This window comes from Pelobates fuscus, chromosome 7 (assembly GCF_036172605.1).
Source record: "Pelobates fuscus isolate aPelFus1 chromosome 7, aPelFus1.pri, whole genome shotgun sequence".
Classification (NCBI taxonomy): domain Eukaryota; kingdom Metazoa; phylum Chordata; class Amphibia; order Anura; family Pelobatidae; genus Pelobates; species Pelobates fuscus.
This window is the reverse complement of record NC_086323.1, coordinates 202,690,501-202,706,149: the sequence shown is the minus strand read 5'-3', so window position 1 is coordinate 202,706,149 and position 15,649 is coordinate 202,690,501.

Genomic DNA, 15,649 nt, shown 5'->3' with positions numbered 1-15,649 from the left:
TGCAATGTCAGTTTTGAGCTACTGCTCTCTCCTGCTGCTCCTTCTACCTCTCAATATTTCGTTCTCTTTCATATCATTTCTATGTGGATGACGTGCAAATATATGTGTCATATACTGATCTCTCATTGTCCATCCTGACTTGTGTCTCTGACTGCCTCTCAATTTCCAACTGGATGGCTGCTCACTTGATTAAACTTAAGCTGTCCAAAACAGAACTTCTAACCCTACCTCCCTTAAGTGTTGCTAGTCCCGGTGCTACCATTGCTGCCTAGGTGTTCTCAGATTCAGAGCTCTCCTTCACAACTCATGTCCCGTCAATAGCCAAATCCTGCCACTGTCATCTCAAAAACACAGCGCCTTTCCACCCCTATTTAACACCGGGCATGGCTGAGGTGCTTGTTCATGCCACTATCCTCTCTCGCCTTGACTACGGCTATCCATTTTTCAGTGCTCTTATGTATTCCCAACTTGCTCCGCTACAGTCTGTAATGAATAGTAGGAAAAAGGTAGCCTATGGGCAAAAGCCCAGAGGACAAAAAGAAGTACCTATAGGTCCGTATGTTCTAAAATTAACAATTTATTGTAGTATCTTAAAAGTAGGAAGATAGTAATGAAAATAAACATAGGTATAACATATTTACAAAATCATATATAATCTCATGAAAGAGAGGAAAAAATGGAAATGAACCATGTGAGTGTAAAGGGATGTAAACAATGCAAGCAAGCTATTATACAAATGGTGAATTATGTTTGCTATGGCTTCAAAGAATTACATCCACCCATTCAGCTTATCCTATATACATGGAAACAAATGAATTGTTATACGATCTTGCACCCACCCGCGCTACAATTACGGAAGTTGCTCTGCTTGGATACCCGAAAGTAAGTATCTATCTGTATGGAGCATATTTACGAAAAATAATCTAGCTGTCTAGCCCTTCTGTACAGTCTCATACTAAATACATAAATAGACAAAAAGCGCTAGATCAAAAAGGTCATTACGTAAAGCAGACACGGCTGGAGATTCTATTTAGATAGCTGGTCCCCCTATATTGATGTAGACAGCTTGAACTGTCTAAAACTTTAGACAGCAGTAATAACCTAATTCACTGGAGATCAGAGTGTAGCAAATAGAACTGGAGCCACCTAGCCTTTGTAGCTAACACCAAAGACAGCTAAACACTCACACGGTAACCAAATGAATATGTTGTATCAGTAGTTGCCTGTTGCTATTGACTCAGTATAAACCAAAAGTTACATAAGGCTGAAGAGATTGGTTCTAGCATACGTCCCCTGTCTGTGGACCATTAAGATACTACAATAAATTGTTAATGTGACGGTCACCCCTAGAGTAGTCGGGGTATTTACCGCCTAGATGTCATTCCAATCTGGAAGGGCGCTGTGGAGTACCAATACGACATCATAGTAGCTTCCTATGAGGAGCAAGTTCTTCAGAGCTCTGAAAAGAGCTAGTGATTAAAGCAGGTATTGCATTTCCCTTCAATGTCGAAGTGCGTTCGGTAGACTACTTTTACTGAACGGCGCACTTTTCGTATGGATTTAGTCGAAGTTACCTGGAGGTGGAAGTTTTAGCGGTGTTCGTGCCGTCGAGTGTCCGATTATAGTTCCATGCACTCAATGACAAAACACCACTGGCCGCATTTGACTAAACAAGATGGCCACCGCCACGTGTTCAGCTCCTATTACATGGCTCCCTCCTTGTGGAACACTCTGGTAGACCCGGCTTGACTCCTTTTCGGGGCAACTTGGGGATGTCCAGCTCTATCATTTCGGGCTGAGGTCAGTATGTCGCGACAACCCGTCGGCGTTGCCGTTTTGCTTCCCGAGCCGATACTGAATGGTGAAATGATATGGCTGTAGTGCCAGGCTCCAGCGTAATAGTCGCCCATTGTCTCCTGCAACCCGGTTCAGCCACACCAATGGGTTATGTTCAGTAAAAAGGGTAAATTCTCACCTATACAAGAAGGAGGTCAGTTTCTTTAATGCCCACAGCAAGGCCAAACATTCCTTTTCGACTGCCGCATAGCTGACTTCTCTGGGTAGAAGTTTCCATCTGATGTAGGCGACAGGGTGTTCGCCTCCGTCCTCTCCAACCTGGCTCAAAACTGCCCCTAGTCCGAACATGGAAGCATCTGTATGGACGATAAAACGTTTGTTAGGAACTGGGGCCAAGATGGGAGCATTCACCAATGCTTTCTTAAGAGCTTGGAAGGTAGTTTCACAGTGGGGTAAATTATTTTTGGTCAGATCTGTGAGGGGCTTGGAGTGGGCGCTGTAGTCTGGGACAAAACTTCTGTAATACCCGGCGGTCCCCAGAAAAGCCAGTACCTGGGTCTTGGTGCTGGGTATGGGCCAGTTAGCTACCGCCTCCAACTTAGCTGGCTCGGGCCTTTGTTTTCAGCACCCCACCCTGTGGCCCAGATACTAAGCTTCGGCCATCCCAAATTGGCACTTATCTGGCTTCAGAGTCAGGCCGGCGGCCCGAATCTGATCCAGCACCGTTCCTACACGTGCCAAGTGTTCCTTCCAGGACTCACTGTAGATTGGTATGTCATCCAGGTACGCCCAAGCGAAATCCTGGAAGCCATCAAGAAGTCTATCCACCAAGCGTTGGAACGTGGCTGGGGCGTTTTTCATCCCGAATGGCATGACCGTAAATTGGTACAAGGCAAACGAGGTGACAAAGGCCGACTTGGGGATATCCTCCTCGGCCAGGGGAATCTGCCAGTAACCTTTACAGAGGTCAATGGTAGTTAGGTAGTGTCCCCTGGCTATGCAATCCAAGAGCTCATCTACTCGGGGCATCGGGTATGTTACGGTTGCCTCCATGCTAGCTGAAAGTTGGGCCGTAGAAAGGGTGCTCCTAGCGTTTAAAAAAGTACCATCAGCACTGTAGACACCATAAGTACTGCAGACTCCATGAACCGCCGCTGCTGGGCTGGGATCGCGTCGTTTGCTATCCACCCTGGACCTATGACCAGGCTCCAGTGGGTGATCTCTTTTCCATCTGTAGAGCAAAGCAGGATCAGGAACAAGAGTTCATACAAGAGCTCAGTAGCTAAGGGAGTTTGAAGTGCATAGCAATCCCTGTAGTGATTATAGCTGTCCCCTCCAAACATGAGTCAAATCTGTGAGTTGAGGGTCAAGAAGACCTGTTTAATAAGCACCAAAGGACTTTCTTTTATGTAGGTTTTTCCACAAGGTTACCACCCACATGGTCTTGTGGAACAGCCAATCAAACACATTACAATACAGTCAGACACTACCAGCTAAGACACACAGACCCTGCCCTCTGCCTGTGATATAATTACTGTACACAATGGGTTAACTTAATTATCACAGGCAGGAAAATAGACAGTTTCATACAATATTCATAACTCCTAAAATATACATGCCATTCACATAAAAGTCATATATTATGAATCAGCATAATCCATATACAAATTATAAACCAACATGAGTATGTGAGCGCTCCAAATAATAAATCATAACCACTTGAAAACTGCACTCCAGAGAATGGCAACTACCGATTAAAATAACTATAAATATAAATGATACTCTATGAATAGTCACATGTATAAACGAATCAGTAGTGACTAATTCAATAGAAACTGATCACTCTGGGATTGTCTAAAATTATATATCGTAACAATTAGATCAATATCAGATCAAATATCAAACACAATATTTATTGAACATGTTAAAAGCAATAAAATCCAATGAGACACAGGTATAATATTAGTAAATTTATTACACAAACAGTAACAATGTTGTCCGGAACAGTGTCAAAAACCACAGTGTGGGGCTCCCTACAATAAGGGAAATATGTAGCAACTGGAACTGGAAGTGTGCACATGTAAAAAAGTAGAAAAAATATATAATAAAAGTGTCCAAGGGTCACATAAAATACGTATCACAGACCGGGATGTGAAGGGTGTCTCAGCGATGCCCAAATACATCCACTATCCAGGTCTAAGCTAAGGGTGCTGCTATGGAAAATATCCCCAAGCTTGAAAAAACTCTGGGGGTAGGCCAGAGCAACTTACCCTGTCCGCCCGACCTTCGTGTAAGGTTAGAGGAGGACGCCAAACTACCCACCACGAGATAGGGTGTATGTGTAAATCCGGTCACAGCAGTTGCCGAGAATCACTCCCGGATCGTAAATGAAACCGAGCTGGAGGTGCAGTGAAGACGGAAAGCAGATCGAGGTAGACAACATTGTAGGGAGGGGTCTAGGGCTACCTCACTGCCAAATTCTAAGGGAGCCTCCCAGGGAAGAACAGAGGGGGTGTTGGGTAGGTTGCTTACCTGAGCCTCAGAGTGGTTGGATGGAGCCACGGTGTGGGTCTGCTGCCGGGTGACGACTGGGTAGGCTTCTTGTACAGTGGTTTGGGGAACAAAAGCTGAAGCGAGCTCCCCCAAGTCCTTTCCCAAAATAATGTTGGCTGGCAAGTCTTGCATGATCCCCACCTCCACAGCCCTGGCCCCCAAATGCACCTTGGCAGTGGGAATTTGTAAATTGCTCCCCCTGCTACACAATCCCCAGTGAGGGCGTTCTTTGGGACAAGGTGGTTCCGGACCAAGGTTAAGGTGGCCCCAGAATCACGTAATCCCTGTACACTTTTCCCTTTCATGTGTACAACCTGGCGATGACCCTGGTGATTATCGGAGGCTGCTTGGATGGGGTTGACCTCATGCAGTGCCTCCAGTGGTTCCTCTACTGGTGTGGCTGCAGTGGGTTGGACGTGGTGTTTGCCTCTGGAAACAATGTACCGCAGCCCGAGGACAGGGAGGTTGGCCTTGGTTATGCCAGGTGTAACGGATCACCTGGCACCCCGACTGGGTACCTCCATTGATGGATGCTCCTAGTGCTTCCCGAGGGCTCCAAGCACTTCTCCAGACACCATAAGCACTGCAGACCGAACCTCTCTTCCTGCAGAGAACAAAGCTGGAACAAGCTCTTAAAATAGCTTAGTGATTATAGCTAGGGGAGTTTGAAGAGTATAACAATCACCCAGTGTAGATGCAGCCGTATCCCCCCAATCATGAGACGAGGCTCTATGTTGAGGGTCAAGACAGGAACAGTCAGAGCTGTGGTTTTATTGTTTCTTATATACACATATTTACACAATGTTACCACCCACATGGTTTTGTAGCACAGCCAAGCAAATACACTATAATACAGTTAAACACTCCCAGTCAGGACAAACAAACCCTCCCCTCTGCCTGTGATATAATTACTTTACACAATGGGTTAATGTAATTATCACAGGCAGGAAAATATGGTTTTATACCATTTCTATAACTTTAAAAGTATACATGCAATTTTAATAAAAATTTTAATAAAAATTACATATTATTAATCAGCATACTTCAAACATACACATATCCAAAAATCAGACAATTCCCTCCAGTGGTTAAATCGTTAGTTGGAAGTTCTTTTTGACCAAGGAGGGACAAAGCAGCCAGTTCCAACTGGTCTGGCAGGGTCCCTGGGACGACGCCCAGTCCTGGAGAACAATGGGGGTAGGGGGAAAGGGGAAGAGGCACACCTTCCCATGAATTCAAAGGGGCAGAAAAAGTGTCCCAAAATCCAATAAGCCCAAACAGACTTTTTAAATGGCAATATTTCCCAGGGGCCATAGTCACAAGGCAAGAGGCTGGCAAGCAGGCCTCTCCAGGACCAAGTGGCGAAGGGCACTTCGTCACAGTCCTTATCTTGTTTTTTAAGATCCCAGAATTTGCATCTATAGGCTTCTGGGGTGATGGCATAACGGGCTTGGATGGCCTGTTTTACCTTCTGTAGTCCCTGCTGTCTTCATCAGGAACTGCGCGGTACGCCTCTGCTTCACGGCCAGATAATCTACCAGCAAGCAGGGTTACCTGGTCCACTGGGCTGATATCATGCAGCTGGCACAGTCTTTCGAAATCCTGCAGATATCCGTCAAAGTCATCTTCTGTGTCGGCATAATTTTTAAAGGCTTGATAGGGAATCTTAGTTTTTCTCTGTGTAATGCTGGATGGGGCTGGTGACCCCTCTCTGGATCGCAGGTCTGATTGTAGTTGCCTGGCCATGATGTACTCCTGCACATCTGCCATCAGTCTGTCCAAAGTTTCCCTGGGTGGTGTTTCTGGATAGAACTCCAATCTGCTTCTGAGCTCCTTTTGGAATTCGGTTTGTTCTCTCTCCTGTGGAGGTGCCGCATCATTTGCTCGGTCTCCCTCCATGAGTTCGGCAATAAGGGGAGCTTTCATCTTGTTGCTGGGTATTTTTCCCTTGCTTCCAGCAGTTCCTTTAGTGTGGCTCGTTTCAGTGCTGCATAGTTCGTCTCCATTCACCGTCCGTTCGTATAGTCGAACATATTCCCGAACTCCGTTTTTTATACAAATGGTAGTTTTAATGAACTGCTGCTTTTCTTTCTCCATTTGTATAAATAACTCATGAACGCTGCTTTGCTGTGTGGCTTGAATCCCGTCGCTTGCCACCAATTGTAGAGGAGTAGTAGTATAATCCACGGTATCTCCACTGGTTGTCAGATTCAGCATACAAAGTATAGGTAGCGTAATTACAATCCCTTTTTCCCAAGAACTAGACGACACATAGTTTGGGAGACAACTGAGCTTTTATTCCAATGCAACCATTTATATACAAGTCCCCATGCAAGGTGTTTCCATACTGGCATTGCAGGGTTTTTTTTTATCTGGTGGACTCTGTGGAAAACGTAACCTGCAATGCTATTTCCCTTCATGCATGGCTGTACTGGAGAAGAGCTGAAGGCCGCTATTGAAGCATCCTGGTCTTCCATAACACCTCAGCAGTGCCACAGACTGATAGCTTCCATACCACGCCGCATTGAGGCAGTAATTGCTGCAAAAGGGGCCCAAACCAAGTACTGAGTCCATATGCATGCTTATACTTTTCAGAAGTCCAGTATTGTTCTATGTACACTCCTTGTTTTATTGATCGCATATAATATTCTAATTTACTGAGATTGAGGATTTGGGGTTTTCATGAGCTGTAAGCCATAATCATCGCACTTATGACAAATCACGGCTTGAACTATCTTGCTTTGCATGTAATGCGTCTATCTCATATATTAGTTTCCCCTTTTATGTTGCATTACTGAAATAAATGAACTTTTGCACGATATTCTAATTTTTTTGAGTATCACCTGTATTAATTAAGATCCACAATTTCAGCATTGTATGCTATTTACAATGTACCTGGCACCTGAACTCAAAGTGCCTTGTGCAAGTTCACATTAAAATCACCTCTTCATGATAAAGATCTCTCTCTGAGTCTGGGCTACAAAAAGCTCATTAAATTCTTGATATTTCAAGACTTGTGCCATGACAAAGTATAAGAGGTTACCTAGGTATATATATATATATATATGTGGCGAAACCAACTTCGCCACTGTGGGCTGGAGAAGCCTGGCTGCTAGCCTCCTGCCCTGCGACTATGGCCCCTGGACATATTGCACTTTAAAGACTATATTTGGGCATGTATAATTTATATTGCTGCTACTGGCCCTTTAAAATCAGCGGTGGACATTTTGGGACTAATGTCCCTTTAAGACTTTGTAACATATCACAGTAATACTGTCTTAAATATTATGTAGGTATTTGTGTTCAGTTAAACTGGGGATATGTAGAAATGTGTGTTTTATGTGTTAAATGTATCAGTATGTAATTTTATGTCTTTTACTGTCTTTTTGCAACCATGTGGTTAATGGAGTCTGACTCTAGTCCTAGATAATTGGATTACTTCTCCAATTATCTCCAGGGCAGAAGGGAGGAAGCCGGGATGCATTGTGGGGGATGTTTTACTTCTGTTTGGGCCAGATTGTGCCATGCTGCAAGCAAGGGCCCAAAAGATACTTTTAGTAACTTTTAAACCCCTGGTCGGATTCATGCCATTTTTTAATATGTTGTTCCCCTGAATGGATTGATTGTGGATATGTATTTTTATGTGAATGTGATGTATGGTTTTAAAGTTATGAAAGTTGTGTAAAAGTATATTTTACTCTGTATGCATAATGGGATTATGTGTCACACTAAGGGGAGGGGATGTGTGGGAGGTAACATCTATGTCATTGGTTCTTTTATGCCTCCCCCTGGGTGTGGCCTGTATGTGTGAGTTGGAAATAAAAGCCAGACTGGGTGTCCCAGTCTAGAGTTCCTGCTTAACCCTCAAAATGAAGTGTCGTCTCGTTCTTGGGGGGGATTGGATTGTAAGCTGAATGCCAAGAGTGTAAGCCGATTGTATGCTTTTCTTGTTCAGCTGTTCCAGTTCGGAGTGTTATTTCGTATCCAGATCGGGAGTGTGGTGTTCTGCAGTAGCTGTGCCTGTCTCCAGAAAAGGGGATTATCGCCTAAACGGATTTTTCCCCTTTTATGCTGAAACGGTCCGTTACAATTGGTGGCAAGCGGCGGGATCGTTCCTACAACCAGAGGGACAGCTACAGACAACACCATTCCTGGATTACAAAGTGAGGGCAACGCCAGTACCCGTACAGCGCCCCTATCTACAAGGAACCAACTGCAGCAGAGCAAGCATGGCACCCAGCTACACTCAAGAGGCGTATGACAGAGAGGTCACCGCGGTGCTGGCTATTTGCGGACCCAACCTCTCAGAGAAGCTAATACAGTGTGTGAAGAAAGCAGTGCGAGAGTACTTGCCGCGGGAATCAGAGTGGGCCAGGGGGTTTGCAGACCTCCCTCCCCAGCGGCAATGTGTGGCCCAGGGAGCTGATGGTGTCGTCCATCCTCCCCAGCAGCCGTGTGTGTCCAAGGGAGCCGAAGGTGCAGTCCTTCCTCCCCAGCGGCAGGCTGAGTTACAGGGGGCAGAGGTTGTTGTTCCTGCCCCCCAGCAGCAAAGTGAGATGCCAAGAAGGCAGTGTGAAGTGAAGGGAGAGGAGAGCAGCGTCCTCCCTCCCCAGCGGCAATGTGTGCCCCAGGGAGCTGATGGTGTCGTCCATCCTCCCCAGCAGCCGTGTGTGTCCAAGGGAGCCGAAGGTGCAGTCCTTCCTCCCCAGCGGCAGGCTGAGTTACAGGGGGCAGAGGTTGTTGTTCCTGCCCCCCAGCAGCAAAGTGATATGCCAAGAAGGCAGTGGGAAGTGAAGGGAGAGGAGAGCAGCGTCCTCCCTCCCCAGTGGCAATGTGTGCCCCAGGGAGCTGATGGTGTCGTCCATCCTCCCCAGCAGCCGTGTGTGTCCCAGGGAGCCGAAGGTGCCGTCCTTCCTCCCCAGCGGCAGGCTGAGTTACAGGGGGCAGAGGTTGTTGTTCCTGCCCCCCAGCAGCAAAGTGAGATGCCAAGAAGGCAGTGTGAAGCGAAGGGAGAGGAGAGCAGCGTCCTCCCTCCCCAGCGGCAGTGTGTGCCCCAGGGAGCTGATGGTGTCGTCCATCCTCCCCAGTGGCAGTGTCTATCCCAGGGAGCTGATGGTGTCGTCCATCCTCCCCAGCGGCAGTGTGTCCTGCAGGGAGCAGAGACAGTCAGTCTCGCACCCCAGCAGCCGGACAAGAGAATGAAAGGGGAGACAGCTGGTCCCCCTTTCCACCAGCAGAGAGAGTGGCAGGGAGAGGAGCCTGCTAACCCCCCTCCCCAGCGGCAGTTTACCGTCCAGAGAGAGGAGCTTGTTACACCCTCTCTCCAGCGGCAGCCTAACCCACCAAGGGGAGATGTTAAGCCCCACATCTGGGCAGATGGGACCGTAGTCTCTGCACTTACAGCCCCAGGGGTAGGGACGGTCGGTCCTGTCCCCCAGCCACAGAGCGATATACCTAAAGGGGAGACAGTCGGTCTCCAGCAGCCAGGCTCCCACCAGACTACTCCCGTGGTAGTGCTGGCAACAGGACAGAGTACCGCTGGTCTCTGCCCCCTCAGCAACCCACCAAGACAGCATATCAGTCTCTCCCACAGCCGTGGGGAGACACCTGAACTTGGACAAAATTCTCCCTCACCCAGGTGTAGTTACTGTTTATTATGGGTGGGCTGCTCTACTACTTCTGTTCTGTGGGTGGGTTGCTGGACTAACCAGGGCACTGACCGGCAGGAGGTCAGATACCCTGTTAGTCTAATTGGTAAAGGGGAGAATTGTGGCGAAACCAACTTCGCCACTGTGGGCTGGAGAAGCCTGGCTGCTAGCCTCCTGCCCTGCGACTATGGCCCCTGGACATATTGCACTTTAAAGACTATATTTGGGCATGTATAATTTATATTGCTGCTACTGGCCCTTTAAAATCAGCGGTGGACATTTTGGGACTAATGTCCCTTTAAGACTTTGTAACATATCACAGTAATACTGTCTTAAATATTATGTAGGTATTTGTGTTCAGTTAAACTGGGGATATGTAGAAATGTGTGTTTTATGTGTTAAATGTATCAGTATGTAATTTTATGTCTTTTACTGTCTTTTTGCAACCATGTGGTTAATGGAGTCTGACTCTAGTCCTAGATAATTGGATTACTTCTCCGATTATCTCCAGGGCAGAAGGGAGGAAGCCGGGATGCATTGTGGGGGATGTTTTACTTCTGTTTGGGCCAGATTGTGCCATGCTGCAAGCAAGGGCCCAAAAGATACTTTTAGTAACTTTTAAACCCCTGGTCGGATTCATGCCATTTTTTAATATGTTGTTCCCCTGAATGGATTGATTGTGGATATGTATTTTTATGTGAATGTGATGTATGGTTTTAAAGTTATGAAAGTTGTGTAAAAGTATATTTTACTCTGTATGCATAATGGGATTATGTGTCACACTAAGGGGAGGGGATGTGTGGGAGGTAACATCTATGTCATTGGTTCTTTTATGCCTCCCCCTGGGTGTGGCCTGTATGTGTGAGTTGGAAATAAAAGCCAGATTGGGTGTCCCAGTCTAGAGTTCCTGCTTAACCCTCAAAATGAAGTGTCGTCTCGTTCTTGGGGGGGATTGGATTGTAAGCTGACTGCCAAGAGTGTAAGCCGATTGTATGCTTTTCTTGTTCAGCTGTTCCAGTTCGGAGTGTTATTTCGTATCCAGATCGGGAGTGTGGTGTTCTGCAGTAGCTGTGCCTGTCTCCAGAAAAGGGGATTATCGCCTAAACGGATTTTTCCCCTTTTATGCTGAAACGGTCCGTTACAATATATATATTATTTTATTTTATAGTTAAAGCTTCCAAGTACAAGCCCCATGTTGGGTGCCAATTGTAACCGCAGCTGGTTCCCTTATTGACCACTATAATGTCTTAAAGCATAGAACTTAGCAGGGCTAACCATACAGATATCTTAGCCATAATTTTACAGAGGAGAGGAGCGTCCTCCCTCCCCAGTGGCAATGTGTGCCCCAGGGAGCTGATGGTGTCGTCCATCCTCCCCAGCAGCCGTGTGTGTCCCAGGGAGCCGAAGGTGCCGTCCTTCCTCCCCAGCGGCAGGCTGAGTTACAGGGGGCAGAGGTTGTTGTTCCTGCCCCCCAGCAGCAAAGTGAGATGCCAAGAAGGCAGTGTGAAGCGAAGGGAGAGGAGAGCAGCGTCCTCCCTCCCCAGCGGCAGTGTGTGCCCCAGGGAGCTGATGGTGTCGTCCATCCTCCCCAGCGGCAGTGTCTATCCCAGGGAGCTGATGGTGTCGTCCATCCTCCCCAGCGGCAGTGTGTCCTGCAGGGAGCAGAGACAGTCAGTCTCGCACCCCAGCAGCCGGACAAGAGAATGAAAGGGGAGACAGCTGGTCCCCCTTTCCACCAGCAGAGAGAGTGGCAGGGAGAGGAGCCTGCTAACCCCCCTCCCCAGCGGCAGTTTACCGTCCAGAGAGAGGAGCTTGTTACACCCTCTCTCCAGCGGCAGCCTAACCCACCAAGGGGAGATGTTAAGCCCCACATCTGGGCAGATGGGACCGTAGTCTCTGCACTTACAGCCCCAGGGGTAGGGACGGTCGGTCCTGTCCCCCAGCCACAGAGCGATATACCTAAAGGGGAGACAGTCGGTCTCCAGCAGCCAGGCTCCCACCAGACTACTCCCGTGGTAGTGCTGGCAACAGGACAGAGTACCGCTGGTCTCTGCCCCCTCAGCAACCCACCAAGACAGCATATCAGTCTCTCCCACAGCCGTGGGGAGACACCTGAACTTGGACAAAATTCTCCCTCACCCAGGTGTAGTTACTGTTTATTATGGGTGGGCTGCTCTACTACTTCTGTTCTGTGGGTGGGTTGCTGGACTAACCAGGGCACTGACCGGCAGGAGGTCAGATACCCTGTTAGTCTAATTGGTAAAGGGGAGAATTGTGGCGAAACCAACTTCGCCACTGTGGGCTGGAGAAGCCTGGCTGCTAGCCTCCTGCCCTGCGACTATGGCCCCTGGACATATTGCACTTTAAAGACTATATTTGGGCATGTATAATTTATATTGCTGCTACTGGCCCTTTAAAATCAGCGGTGGACATTTTGGGACTAATGTCCCTTTAAGACTTTGTAACATATCACAGTAATACTGTCTTAAATATTATGTAGGTATTTGTGTTCAGTTAAACTGGGGATATGTAGAAATGTGTGTTTTATGTGTTAAATGTATCAGTATGTAATTTTATGTCTTTTACTGTCTTTTTGCAACCATGTGGTTAATGGAGTCTGACTCTAGTCCTAGATAATTGGATTACTTCTCCGATTATCTCCAGGGCAGAAGGGAGGAAGCCGGGATGCATTGTGGGGGATGTTTTACTTCTGTTTGGGCCAGATTGTGCCATGCTGCAAGCAAGGGCCCAAAAGATACTTTTAGTAACTTTTAAACCCCTGGTCGGATTCATGCCATTTTTTAATATGTTGTTCCCCTGAATGGATTGATTGTGGATATGTATTTTTATGTGAATGTGATGTATGGTTTTAAAGTTATGAAAGTTGTGTAAAAGTATATTTTACTCTGTATGCATAATGGGATTATGTGTCACACTAAGGGGAGGGGATGTGTGGGAGGTAACATCTATGTCATTGGTTCTTTTATGCCTCCCCCTGGGTGTGGCCTGTATGTGTGAGTTGGAAATAAAAGCCAGACTGGGTGTCCCAGTCTAGAGTTCCTGCTTAACCCTCAAAATGAAGTGTCGTCTCGTTCTTGGGGGGGATTGGATTGTAAGCTGACTGCCAAGAGTGTAAGCCGATTGTATGCTTTTCTTGTTCAGCTGTTCCAGTTCGGAGTGTTATTTCGTATCCAGATCGGGAGTGTGGTGTTCTGCAGTAGCTGTGCCTGTCTCCAGAAAAGGGGATTATCGCCTAAACGGATTTTTCCCCTTTTATGCTGAAACGGTCCGTTACAATATATATATTATTTTATTTTATAGTTAAAGCTTCCAAGTACAAGCCCCATGTTGGGTGCCAATTGTAACCGCAGCTGGTTCCCTTATTGACCACTATAATGTCTTAAAGCATAGAACTTAGCAGGGCTAACCATACAGATATCTTAGCCATAATTTTACATAGTGTGGCGGAACAGACCTCGCCACATGTTCTTGGAGGGGGCTGCTTGCCCGCCTCCTACCTTCTGACTATGGCCCTACCTTTCATATATGGCATTTGAAAACACTATTTGTGCCTGTGATTGTACCTTCTGACTATGGCCCTACCTTTCATATATGGCATTTGAAAACACTATTTGTGCCTGTGATAATAATATTCCATATTAATTAAGTATGATTGATTGATCACTATTGAACAACTCAAACATTTATAGATAGTTAAGATGGCACCGGTAAGCATATAAGCACACATAGCACATATTACTAGATGCAGTCTTGAAGGCCACAATTACTAGATGCAGGCTTGAAGGCTTTATGCCACAGCTATTAAGAGCTGACTGTCAGGATCGGGACAGGGATCCAACACGCAGCGTACAAACAGTAGCCAGATACGTATACCGGACCTTAGAATGGCCGGACTAACGTAAGTAGTACTGTAGAGAATAGTCAAAGACAAGCCGAGGTCGAGGGTAACAGAAGACAGGTGAGCGAGAGACAAGCCGAATCAAGGGTACAGAGGTAAGCAGAGTAGGATAAACGAGCCGGGTCAAAACCAAAAAGAATAAGCAGAATACAAGCACTGAGTGACTAGAACAAGCTAGAACCACGACAGGGCAATGAGCTAAAGAAAGATGCTCCATTAAATACCCTGTTCAGGAAAGTAACCACGCCTCCGAGGCGTCCTGATTGGTCCTGCAGCAATTGACTGACAGGTCGTTCCGGGTAGCGTCCTGCCGTCGACTTCCGGTCGTGATGCTGTAAAAGGCAGTCACTCCCTCGCGGCCGGCTTAACATGACCGGATAGACCGCGAGGAAGGAAGCCATCAGACCGTCTGGATGGAGGAACGGCTAAGTCTCTACCTCTTTCGGAGGTAGAGACCACAGGTACCCTGACAGTACCCCCCCTCTCAAATACGCCCACTGGGCGGAAGGCACCAGGGCGAGAAGGGAAGCGAGAGTGAAACGCCCTGCGGAGACGGGGAGCATGCACCTCCTCCTGAGGTACCCAACTTCTCTCCTCAGGACCATAACCTTTCCAATCGACCAGATATTGCAATCTCCCTCGGGAGATTCCAGAATCAACGATGGAATTGACCTCATACTCCTCCTGACCCTCCACCTGAACTGAGCGAGGAGGGGCGATTGCGGAGGAGAACCTGTTACATATTAGAGGCTTTAGTAAAGAAACATGAAATGAATTAGGGATGCGTAAGGCATTAGGCAACGCTAAACGATACGCAACTGGGTTAATTTGAGAGAGGACCCTGTAAGGTCCAATATATCGAGGAGCAAACTTCATGGACGGCACTTTTAACCGAATGTTTCTGGTACTTAACCATACTCTATCGCCTGGAACAAACACCGGTGCTGCCCTTCTACGTTTGTCAGCATGTTTTTTAACCAGCATAGAATTGTGCAGCAGGATTTGTCGAGTTTGATCCCACAACTTCCTTAAATTGGCCACATGAACATCCACCGACAGTACCCCCTGAGAAGAAGACTCCGAAGGAAGGATGGAGGGATGAAAGCCATAATTCAAGAAAAAAGGGCTAGAATGCGTAGAATCACAAATGAGATTGTTATGTGCAAACTCCGCCCAAGGAATCAAACCGACCCAATCGTCCTGGTGTTCCGAAACGAAACAACGTAAATATTGTTCAACTTTTTGGTTAGTGCGTTCAGCAGCTCCATTGGACTGAGGATGATAGGCAGAGGAGAAATTCAATTTGATGCCTAGTTGGGAGCAGAATGATCTCCAAAAACTGGAAACAAATTGGGAGCCTCTGTCAGAGACAATTTGGGAAGGTATCCCATGCAAACGGAAAATCTCCCTGGCGAATATCTCCGCTAATTCGGGCGAAGATGGGAGTTTAGGTAAGGGAATGAAGTGAGCCATTTTAGTAAATCTGTCTACAACAGTGAGGATGACAGTCTGCTTTTTAGAGATAGGCAAATCAACAATGAAGTCCATTGCCAGGCAGGACCAAGGCTTTTCAGGAACCTCTAAAGGGTGCAGAAATCCGCATGGAAGCGAATGGGGTAGCTTGGTCTTGGTACAAACTTCACATGCCCCGATGAATTCTTTAATATCCTTGCGTAAGTCAGGCCACCAAAAATCTTTAGAGACCAGCGCATAGGTCTTGCGGATGCCAGGA